This window comes from Haliotis cracherodii, unplaced genomic scaffold, assembly GCF_022045235.1.
Source record: "Haliotis cracherodii isolate W230 unplaced genomic scaffold, xgHalCrac1.p SCAF_8, whole genome shotgun sequence".
In the NCBI taxonomy this organism is placed as follows: Eukaryota; Metazoa; Mollusca; class Gastropoda; order Lepetellida; family Haliotidae; genus Haliotis; species Haliotis cracherodii.
The window spans coordinates 12,356,201-12,367,706 of record NW_027266341.1 but is presented as its reverse complement, the minus strand read 5'-3'; the positions used below and the strand labels follow the sequence as shown (position 1 = coordinate 12,367,706).

The window sequence follows — 11,506 nt, the reverse complement described above, 5'->3', positions numbered from 1 at the left end:
ATCTACTTTCTTGAGGCATTTGGATGGACTGGGTTCCTATCTAAACCATGTAAACAGCACATGCTCCACGATGTTTACATGAACATTCGATATTCATGACATAATAGGTAGTCTCGTTTATCAATACTACCCATCCCGCAATCTGAAGTCTGGATTATTGAATGAAAGTACAATAAGAACAGCAAAAATGTATAATTATTATTTGGGCCACATTAGGTATCGCAACACGGCTCTCCCTATTGCGATATATTGCAATACAATTTATGTGACAATACTATTATTTGCTTTCTGAATTGCCTTCTGTCCCATTTTGGTAGGAAACTTCAAGCGTCTAAAACAAAGCTTGCCTTATAAATGGCTGGCACAACAGGGATGGGATTAAAATGAATTAAGATAAGGCTTTGCAGAAAAAAAGGACTAAAATAAAACGAAATAAAATAATATATTTTTCATCAGAGGAAGACGTTCTGACGCCAACTAAGATAAATAATATGAATATCTTTTAGTCTTCAAAAATAGCATTAAAAAAAATACACATAAATTTGTCGTTCTCCATATACGCTTTTGAGGAATGCGAACACGCCATGAACAAAGCACATTTTTTTCCATTTTAACCATAAAAGTACAGACTGCTGTTACATTTCGTTCTTCACTCCCGTCGGTCAGTGTGTCAGTGTAACTAAAGTATGCGCCTTGTCATTCAGTTAAAGCATGCATACACAACAACGTTGATTGGTTTTTCTTAAGGCTGATTTGAACAGTATATCAGTTACTTCATGCGTGTCAGCATGGTGTTGGAGCTCAATCTGAGACGTTTTTCACCTTGCGGCAACCCTCGGGCACGGATATGGTGCTGTCGACAAAGCTTGCTTTTTAGTAGTATAATTAACCCAAGTGGAATAATCGACAAAGTTTGACAACCCACACATACATATCCTTCGACAAAATATTTGTTTGTTTCCATTCATCAGTGTTTACGGACAAATAATTATCACGTAAGGCGAAAGTCGTTTGCCGATAGTATTTGAAATCCATGTACCCGCAGAAGGCACTGCGTCAGGCACTTCATAATGATTGTTTCTGACTTCTTGTTTGTTTAATGCTGATTTAGCAAATATAGTGTATTCAATGCAAACACAGTTTTCACACTTTCCAATTACTCGAGGCTGGGGACGGTGTTTCCACAAATGACGTCACATCCGTTTTGCTTGTTTCGAAATCATCTCCCTGTTCCACACCGGAATCTTCTAGCCCCGATATACCACTGATACCCTGCCTCCTCCGTTGTAACTTCTGTTTCATTTTGCCGGCTTTGACCGCTCTTTCCCTGGACTTCTCGCGGTAGAACAGGTATGTCAGTCCCCCAAGGAACGTCGCCGTGACGGCCACACTGACGAATATTAGGATGTAGTTGGCTGTGCCATATACAGGGGGGCGTGTTCATGATGGGGCCTGTGGATAGAGTGAAAAGAAAGCCTTTATCAAACACTGGGCGTGATAACGTGAATGGATTTAAAGCCTCTTTGATGTTTGTTTGTTTGTTGGTTGGTTGGTTGTTTAACGCCACACTCAGCAATATTCCAGCTATTTGACATCAATCTGGAAATAATCGAGTCTGGACCAAACAATCCAGTGATTGACATCATGAGCATCGATCTACGCAATTGGGATACGATGACATGCATCAACCCAGTCAGCGAGCCTGACCAACCGATCCCGTTAGTCGCCATTTACGACAAGCATTGTCGCCTCTTACGACAAGCATGGGTTGCTGAAGATCTGTTCGTTATCCGGATCTTCACGGGTCAAAGCGTCTTTGAATACTATTTCAGTTTTATCGCGATATGTCTGCTTGCTGTGAGAAAAAGCCCGATAATACAGAGATCTTAAACGTTCATCACTTTGGTGAACCCACGAGACCAGACCGTGTGCGATGTCGACAAACCATAAATCATAAGGACGAAACACTGAGTCGGAACCACGATCATAAGATCCTGGCACAACTAAGGGACATAACAATGTGAGTTGAATGAGGAAGTATAGGTTCTACATTGTATTTCAGGGTTAGTCCACGTTGTCATGGTATGACGTTATCATTCCTTCCCCCTGCCCCCCCCCCCCCCCCCCCCCCCCCCCCCCGACTTACAGTTGCAAGATTAGATATTTGTAAAAGACAATTCTATTTCAGTTGTTAAAAACACCCACAGATATCTTTAACGCTTCAGGATATTAGCGCATATCTCGACAAGTATGGATATTATAAAACACTAAAGTCAGCAACGAAAGCGTATTGAAGCGAAGAGCTTCACAGCAGCGCTTGACACATTCGTTATGTTTTAAATAGGTAACGACACACCGCTGTGCGGAGCTTGGTGGAAATCTGCGTATCAACCACAAGGATGTCACGATTGATGGTCCATGTCAACGAATGAGGCAATTTGGCCATTTTAACTCCTACACAGTTGGAACAATTGGTCAATAATACGTGACGTTATCTAGCTTGGGCTATAGCGTGCTCTTGCTAATCTGATATTTGAGATTTTTCTGGAACAGTTTATGTCCTTTCTACAAAACGATCCTAGTACGTATTTGTTAAATTATATGAACTACGACAATCGTGCTGTCATGTTAATGTAGGGGCGGTCGGGTAGCCTAGTGGTTAAAGCGTTCGCTCGTCACGCCGAAGACCCGGGTTCGATTCCCGACATGGGTACGTGTGAAGCCCATTTCTGGTAGACACCACAAAGGATGTCACGATTGCTGGAATATTGCTAAATGGCGTAAAACCATATTCACTCACTCACTCACTCATGTTGATATAAAACGTCAACGCGAGTGAAAAATCTCGATTATCCAGACACAGATTCCATTGAGCGTAAAAGGCAAAATAGCGGTGAAAATTATATGAATGGATCACTGAAATTCAGTGACGAAAGGTTTACTGTGAGAACTACGACAATCGTACGTATAGTTTCAGCTGTGAGAGAGCTCTAAGTCCATCGTACGCCCATGTTAAACTATGGGAGCTACGACAATGGTACACTGTATGTCTATGTCAAACTATAGGATCTACAACCATCGTACGCCCACGTTTAACTATGGGATCTAAGACAATCGTACGTCTATGTTACATAATGGGAACTACGGCAATCATACGTCTATGTTACACTATGGGAGCTGTGGCAATTACACGTCTAAGTTACATAATGGGAGCTACAACAAGCATACGTCTATGTTAAAAATATCCGATGTCAGAAAATTGTAGCGCCCATTTTCATCCGTAGAGCCGGGTAGGGAATAAAAATAAGTCAATTTCACAATCATGTATCCGGTTTTTTTTATATTAGATCTGACGTTCAACCATAGCAAGAGTTTTAGCGCATTATACAAAATGAAAATTTAATTACATTATTTGAATGAATACTACTATGACACAATGTGGTAATAACACATAATAGAAAAAAATATAGACATAAAAATGATAACATGTGTAGATGTTTGGCGATAAAAAAAGCCAGAATGCTGAAAATAATATGCTCAAGAAACATGACAGACTCTTGGACAATAACAAACAGTAACTAATATTTCTGTGAATGGATTTTTTTGTGTGAATCAACTAGGGATGGATGAAGAAAGACGTAGTTAAAAAACATAATTACTCAGTGTGATAAAAGGATTTGGGAGAAAAAAAATGAAATCTAACTGTTACACGGAATGTTGGAGCTATGATTCAAAATTGAAAGTAAAATGTAAATTATGAAACATAACCTCTTTATTTATCGCCACTTATATATTGCTAAATAATACCGCTCCAACGTACGCTTATCCCCTTGATGTTATCTGTTGTTTATCATAATTCGTATTTCAAGTGCAAATGAAAAATCTATTGACAGAGAAAGCCCAAAACATTATTAGCCGCAATAAGCATGAATTAATTATATATCAGTCATTTTTCACTACAGTGTTTTCGTTCGTGAAATATCAATACATTGTAATATCCGCTGTCTGACTAGCGCACAAAGAGGCAGTGGGCCGTAGTGTGACTCCACTATTATTCACAGTGATTGACGTGAACATTTCCCCAAACAGTCAGCGGCGGATACTGTACAAACCGCGGGAAAGTCTGGATAAGCGGATTATGTCGGTCACTTGTAATCAACATGCCGCCTGCAGCTACACTCCTTAATATACTGAGGGAAACAAATAAGGGAACACCATTTCATTGCAGTGTCCCTTTACTTATTCCCAGATTTTTACCCACAGTGACATCCATAGCTTGGGAACAAAACCTGGAAAACAATAAATGTGCACTTTTATTTTCATGTGTTTCCTTATTTGTTTCCCTCAGTATATAAGCACTCAAGCACATAACGCTGATTGACTTTCTATCTTCATAATACATGTTCATGAATTCGTGCAACCCATATCGCTTCTGTAACTGACACCTATGCGCAATGGTAGCTACTTATTTATTTATTCACATGATCTCATATTCCAAGATTGTTTAAACTATTTTAATATTCTTTTGGCTCTATATTGCCATTCGAACTGGCTGATAGTCAACCCAGTAGAGGCAATTAAGTCAAGGCCTTTCTTAATAGCTTGACAACCCGCTAACTGACAGCGGTCGGACTGAAAGTGTGGACCGCAATATCGGTTCCTATCGCTTCTCTGGCCCCAACACCCCCTCCCCTACCCACGCACCCCGAACACGCCCCCCTCCGGGAATTCGGGGTCTTGGGTGAAGGGTGTAGCTATAGGGTGTAGGGTCCTGAGGGTAGTGTCCTGGGTGAAGGGTGCATGCCATGGGTTTTAGTTGACGACTCTCATGGTTATGAAACATTCGGAATCGTACAGCGGAGTCCGCTTTCCTGAGATTTCTGGTAAAAATGGAAATGGTTTTGTTTCTTTTATTTACAAAGGGACAGAGGAAGGCCCCGCCATTCGTGTCGTGGATTGACTCCATGGCAGCCGTGGACCGCGTGATGTAGGGTCCATTGCTGGTCTGGATGCGGCTAACTGACGATCCACAGGGGGGAACCCCAATGAAAACCAAACGACGCCCCCCCCCCCCCCCCCCCCCAGAAAAACAAAAACAAAACAAAACAAAACAACAACAAAAAAAACAAAAAAAACAAACCAAAACAAAACAAACAAACAAAACGACAAAAACAAAACACACACACACACACACACAAACTGAGAGAGGTTTGATATTTTGGTATTTTGGACCCCTCCCTTTTTAAAATGCTGGATCCGCCCTTATTACAGGTGTGTAAATCTACTGCACTGGGCCCCGCTCATGCAGGGGTGATTAGCCGAAAGGAGACGTGTGTGGTTTATATATTCCCTCACTGCTTTAAAGCAACGTTTTACCGACACGACATATAATAATTACACTCTCTGCAATGTGACGACGAAGAACAAGCCCAATGTTACCTACTGTTGTCGACACTCCAGTACTCCAGAGCAAATCCTCTGCTGGCATCGTCCACCTGCACGTGGAACTGGATATAGATGGCCCCGGAGGTCGAGGTGACGTTTCCCTTGAAATGTGTGTCCCCGCACACCACCCTCAGACTGGGGCTCAGGGGGCTCGGACCTGTGGGGACAGATGGGATCATAACATTGTTTTGTTAACTTCAGTTTTCTCATTTTGTTTCCAACAATCAAGTTTAAGAATTAACAATACAAACAATAATTTTTCTATACGTTTATCAATGGCAAAAAAATAAAAATGAATCAAGAAACAAATATAAAATACTATGTTATATATCATTTGGACTTAAATTATTTTACATATTACTATATCCTGGCTGATTTCATTGCAATCTGTGGGTCATAGTATCTACAGATTGTTTTTCAGGCTCTCGATTTTAGAAACGATCTTAGGGCTAAGATTATCGTAAAGCTATTGTAAATCGTACACTGTCGTAGCGTGTTTTCAAGACCTCGTAACGATATCGTACGAATGGCATACATTTTAAGAAAGCTCCATACCTGTCGTAAGTTTTATTTTCTATTTTCATCCCAAATGGCGGAATGCTTTGCCATAGATATATTAATGCTGACGATGACAGATTGATATGAAAACCACGAATATTGCGATTGATAAACCGTCGATACGCTGGTCTGTCTATGGACCAATCTCTTTGATTAACTTCGTAATCCCTTGATTCAGCTGATCGTTCAAGTCCCCTCTTACCCTCTTACCCGAAACTCCAAGTAAACAACCAACGCCAGGTTTGTGCAAACAATACTTACGAGCGGATTCCTTGGCAAATTCTATGATTTGATCCTTGATCCTATGCTTTATACAACTATGTTAAAAAATCGCTTCCATATTCACATATGCTTCTCCAGCTATCACAACAAGCACCTATTGTCTGTCTCGGGTTAGCTCAGCATGTTGTAGATCTACGCAATTTACACAAACTGTGAATTTCCCTCTTCGTGTAACGTCCTTCTTTCTTGACAACTCTTACGTTTAATGAAGTGCAACCTTTAGTGTGAGGTAAGGTATCCACAACGCACACATACACTGCTCCGAGGCATGACCAGAAGCAGGCTGTCACCATGTTTGTCAACACAATTACTTTGTGCAAGTGTAATATAAGGTCCACAATGGGCTGGCCAACAATTCTATAACTTGGATCATTGGTCAAACAAATGGAGATGCTGTAATCATTTAACAGCACTCTTATGCTAGACATTTATTGATCATAATAATCGTTGGCCAGTGTGTGCTGTTCAGTTTGCAGTTCTACCCAAATATCTCCTGACATAATCTGTTGACATATTGCGGGTGGCAAGGCGTGGGCTGTGAACATTACCGAGGGTGGGAGAATTATATATACGAAAAGGTCGTTCTGCGTTCGCGTCTGTCCACAAGCCTTGTGTGGCATGTTTATATCTTCAACATGGGCAGTGGTTAAAGCGTTCGCTCGTCACGCCGAAGACCCAGGTTCGATTCCCGACATGGGTACAATGTGAGAAGCCCATTTCTGGTGTCCCCCGGCGTGATATTCCTGGAATATTGCTAACAGCAGCGTAAACCCATACTCACTCACGCACTCAACATAGACATAAACATACCAGACAGTATGTTTTATTCAATACGTCCGGAAACTAAACTCTTTGTCTTGACGTTCTAAAGGGGTCTGTATACCGTTCAAGTGAACTCTCTACTCCCCATTCATAGAACACAGATTGTACCACATTGTACTGGTACTGCATCGCAGGGGCTAAACATTATATAGAAAGGAAGAAAACATGTTCTTAAAATTGCTAGAAAAGGTTTGCTTGTTTGTTGTCCATTTCTTGTCTAACGCCACAAAGCCCCGTTCCTCAAAGTGTTTGGCTCATACCATCAGAGAAAGATAACGTATGTGTTGAAGTGCTGACAGAACTTTTTTTCTGCCCCCCCCCCCCCCCCCCCCCACACACACACACTTATTTGGTGGATAGTTAGACCACTTTCAATCATTCAATTATTCTGATATGTCTAATGTCGTGAAAAACGATGACACAAATAGTTCTCCGTACCATCTTTCACAACCATGTAATCCTTAGTACAACTGTGGGAGACGGGGCCAAACCAATCAGTGATGTGGAACCGGATGACGTCATGGGCTCTCTGCGACGATATCACCCAGGAACACCTCTGTGGAGCACTGAAGGATGATTTCAGTTGAAACGCATATATCTAGTACATAATCAATTTACATATGTATACTTCAACTACCCCAAATGTAATTATAGCAATGCTGTTGACAAATGATTTCTTTTGTCAATTATTATGGACACAATACTATTTATAAAATAAGGACGGGTTATATAGTTCTGAACAGGGCCTAATGATGTTCATTCTGCTGGTTGACCCGTGATGTCTAGACTGAAGGTGGCCGGTGATGTCTAGACTGCAGGTGGCCGGTGATGTCTAGATTGCTTGTGGCCGGTGATGTCTACATTGCTGGTGTCCTAGTGATGTCTAGACTGAAGGTGGCCGGTGATGTCTAGACTGCAGGTGGCCGGTGATGTCTAGATTGCTTGTGGCCGGTGATGTCTACATTGCTGGTGTCCTAGAGATGTCTAGACTGCAGGTGGCCGGTGATGTCTAGACTGCTGGTGGCCGGTGATGTCTAGACTGCTGGTGGCCGGTGATGTCTAGACTGCTGGTGGCCGGTGATGTCTAGATTGCTGGTGGCCGGTGATGTCTAGATTGCAGGTGGTAGGTGATGTCTAGATTGCAGTTGTCTTAGTGATGTCTAGACTACATGTAGCCTGGTGTTGTCTAGACTACAGTTGGCATATGAAGCCTGCACCGCAGGTGACCCGGTGATCCCTAGACTGCTGGTGCCCTGGTAATATCTAGACTGTAAGTGACCTAGGAATATCTACACTGCTGGTACTAAGTGTTCACTATTGTTTTTGAATGGATGTAGCAATTCTGTTTTATATTAACATGTATTCATCATCTGCGATATATTTTCTTTCAATATTACACGTTCACATTTCTTTCAGTTGGGGTTTCAGAAACTATGTAGTTCATTGTGTCAGCCAGAGAGTGTTATTACCTACCCGTTACTTAGAGAATCCATATCGGGGTACACAATGCCTTGTTTGTAGGGCTGTGCTGTGAGACTTTCCGCTTCGTTTAGACAACACTTCACTGAAAGTAGGACAAGTACATTACACAGGATCTAAACGTACTGCGGCTTCACGTAGGACATGTACATTAAACAGCATCTAAACGTACTACGGCTTCACGGAGCACACGTACATTACATAGGATCTAAACGTACTACGGCTTCACGAAGGAAACGTAGTATAGCTTCTTCCAGGACACTCACATTACACAGGAACTAAACTCACTACAGCTTCACGTAGGACACGTACATTACACAGCATCTAACCTTACAGCGGCTTCACATAGCGCACGTACATTAAACAGGATCTAAACTTACAACGGCTTCACTTAGGGCACGTACATTACACGGGATCTAAACTTACTACGGCTTCACGTAGGGCACGTACATTACACAGCATCTAAACTTACAACGGCTTCACGAATGACACGTACATTACACAGCATCTAAACTTACCACGGCTTCACGTAGGGCACGTACATTACACAGCATCTAAACTTACAACGGCCTCACGAATGACACGTACATTACACAGCATCTAAACTTACTACGGCTTCACGTAGCACACGTACATTACACAGCATCTAAACTTACAACGGCCTCACGTAGCACACGTACATTACACAGCATCTAAACTTACTACGGCTTCACGTAGGGCACGTACATTACACAGCATCTAAACTTACTACGGCTTCACGTAGGGCACGTACATTACACAGGATCTAAACTTACAACGGCCTCACGTAGGGCACGTACATTACACAGGATCTAAACTTACAACGGCCTCACGTAGGGCACGTACATTACACAGCATCTAAACTTACAACGGCTTCACGTAGGGCACATACATTACACAGGATCTAAACTTACAACGGCCTCACGTAGGGCACGTACATTACACAGGATCTAAACTTACAACGGCCTCACGTAGGGCACGTACATTACACAGCATCTAAACTTACAACGGCTTCACGTAGCACACGTACATTACACAGGATCTAAACTTACAACGGCCTCACGTAGGGCACGTACATTACACAGGATCTAAACTTACAACGGCTTCACGTAGGGCACGTACATTACACAGGATCTAAACTTACAACGGCTTCACGTAGGGCACGTACATTACACGGCATCTAAACTTACAACGGCCTCACGCAGGGCACGTACATTACACAGGATCTAAACTTACAACGGCCTCACGTAGGGCACGTACATTACACAGGATCTAAACTTACAACGGCCTCACGTAGGGCACGTACATTACACAGCATCTAAACTTACAACGGCTTCACGTAGGGCACGTACATTACACAGGATCTAAACTTACAACGGCCTCACGTAGGGCACGTACATTACACGGGATCTAAACTTATAACGGCTTCACGTAGGGCACGTACATTAAACAGGATCTAAACTTACAACGGCTTCACGAATGACACGTACATTACACAGGATCTAAACTTACAACGGCTTCACGTAGGGCACGTACATTACACAGCATCTAAACTTACAACGGCTTCACATAGGGCACGTACATTACACAGGAACTAAACTTACAACGGCTTCACGTAGGGCACGTACACTACACGGGATCTAAACTTACAACGGCCTCACGTAGGGCACGTACATTACACAGGATCTAAACTTACAACGGCTTCACGAATACACGATGCGTAGGACACGTACATTACACAGCATCTAAACTTACAACGGCCTCACGTAGGGCACGTACATTACACAGCATCTAAACTTACAACGGCCTCACGTAGGGCACGTACATTACACAGGAACTAAACTTACAACGGCCTCACGTAGGGCACGTACACTACACGGGATCTAAACTTACAACGGCCTCATGTGGGGCACGTACATTACACAGCATCTAAACTTACAACGGCCTCACGTAGGGCACGTACATTACACAGGAACTAAACTTACAACGGCTTCACGTAGGGCACGTACACTACACGGGATCTAAACTTACAACGGCTTCACGTAGGGCACGTACATTTCACGGGATCTAAACTTACTACGGCTTCACATGGGACACGTACATTACACGGGATCTAAACTTACTTACTCACACTTGGATACTCAGATGAAGCAATATCGTCCCTTTTCTCTCCTTATATGCATAATATATTTAATCGTGTCAGAACTCCAAAACTTGTAAGTGCAAGAAAGGAAAAGTGCTAGTTGTCAGCAATTTCAACATGATTGATTCAAATATTTCAACTTTAAAATCTGGCATTTCCATTGGACATAAAAGGCTCTCATACCACCTCATCCTTTCCAGCACCCGCTTGACACTTGCCTTTGTTAATATGGTACGTCAGTGTGGCAAGGGAGACAGTGAGGAAAACCCATAGCTGCAATGTCATCTCTTCATGTTGACCCTGAGGAGACAATCACTGTTGGTAACAGTCGGCTGAGGATTATGTCTGTGTGTAAACAATATCGTCAAAGCTGTAGGGGCGTTTCTTCTTGTTTGCAAGCCACTGAAATAAAGTAATAAACACATTAGAATATTTCAACGGCTGCTCTGTGTCTACGGGCAGGACCCATCGCTCTTTTCGTGTCACTGGATGACAGGAATAGTGTAGACTGTGACTGTTAGGCAACAAACGAACACTTACTTTTTGCTGAAAATTGGGTGAGTGACAGGTACTACTGACACATTGTAGGGGTGGAATAGGTCTTCAGCAACCAATGCTTGCCGTAAAATGTGACTATGCTCGTCGTAAGAGGCGACTAACTGGACCAGATGGTCAGACTCGCTGACTTGGTTGATGCGTAGGTCGATGCTCATGATGTCAATCACTGGATTGTGTGGCCCAGGCTCGATTTTTTACAGA

General features: G+C 42.5%; 1 pseudogene; it reads right to left on the bottom strand.

Moving 5' to 3' along the window:
• Nucleotides 1-956: 956 nt before the first annotated feature.
• Nucleotides 957-11,032, bottom strand: LOC139450713 (uncharacterized; annotated as a pseudogene).
• Nucleotides 11,033-11,506: the final 474 nt, after the last annotated feature.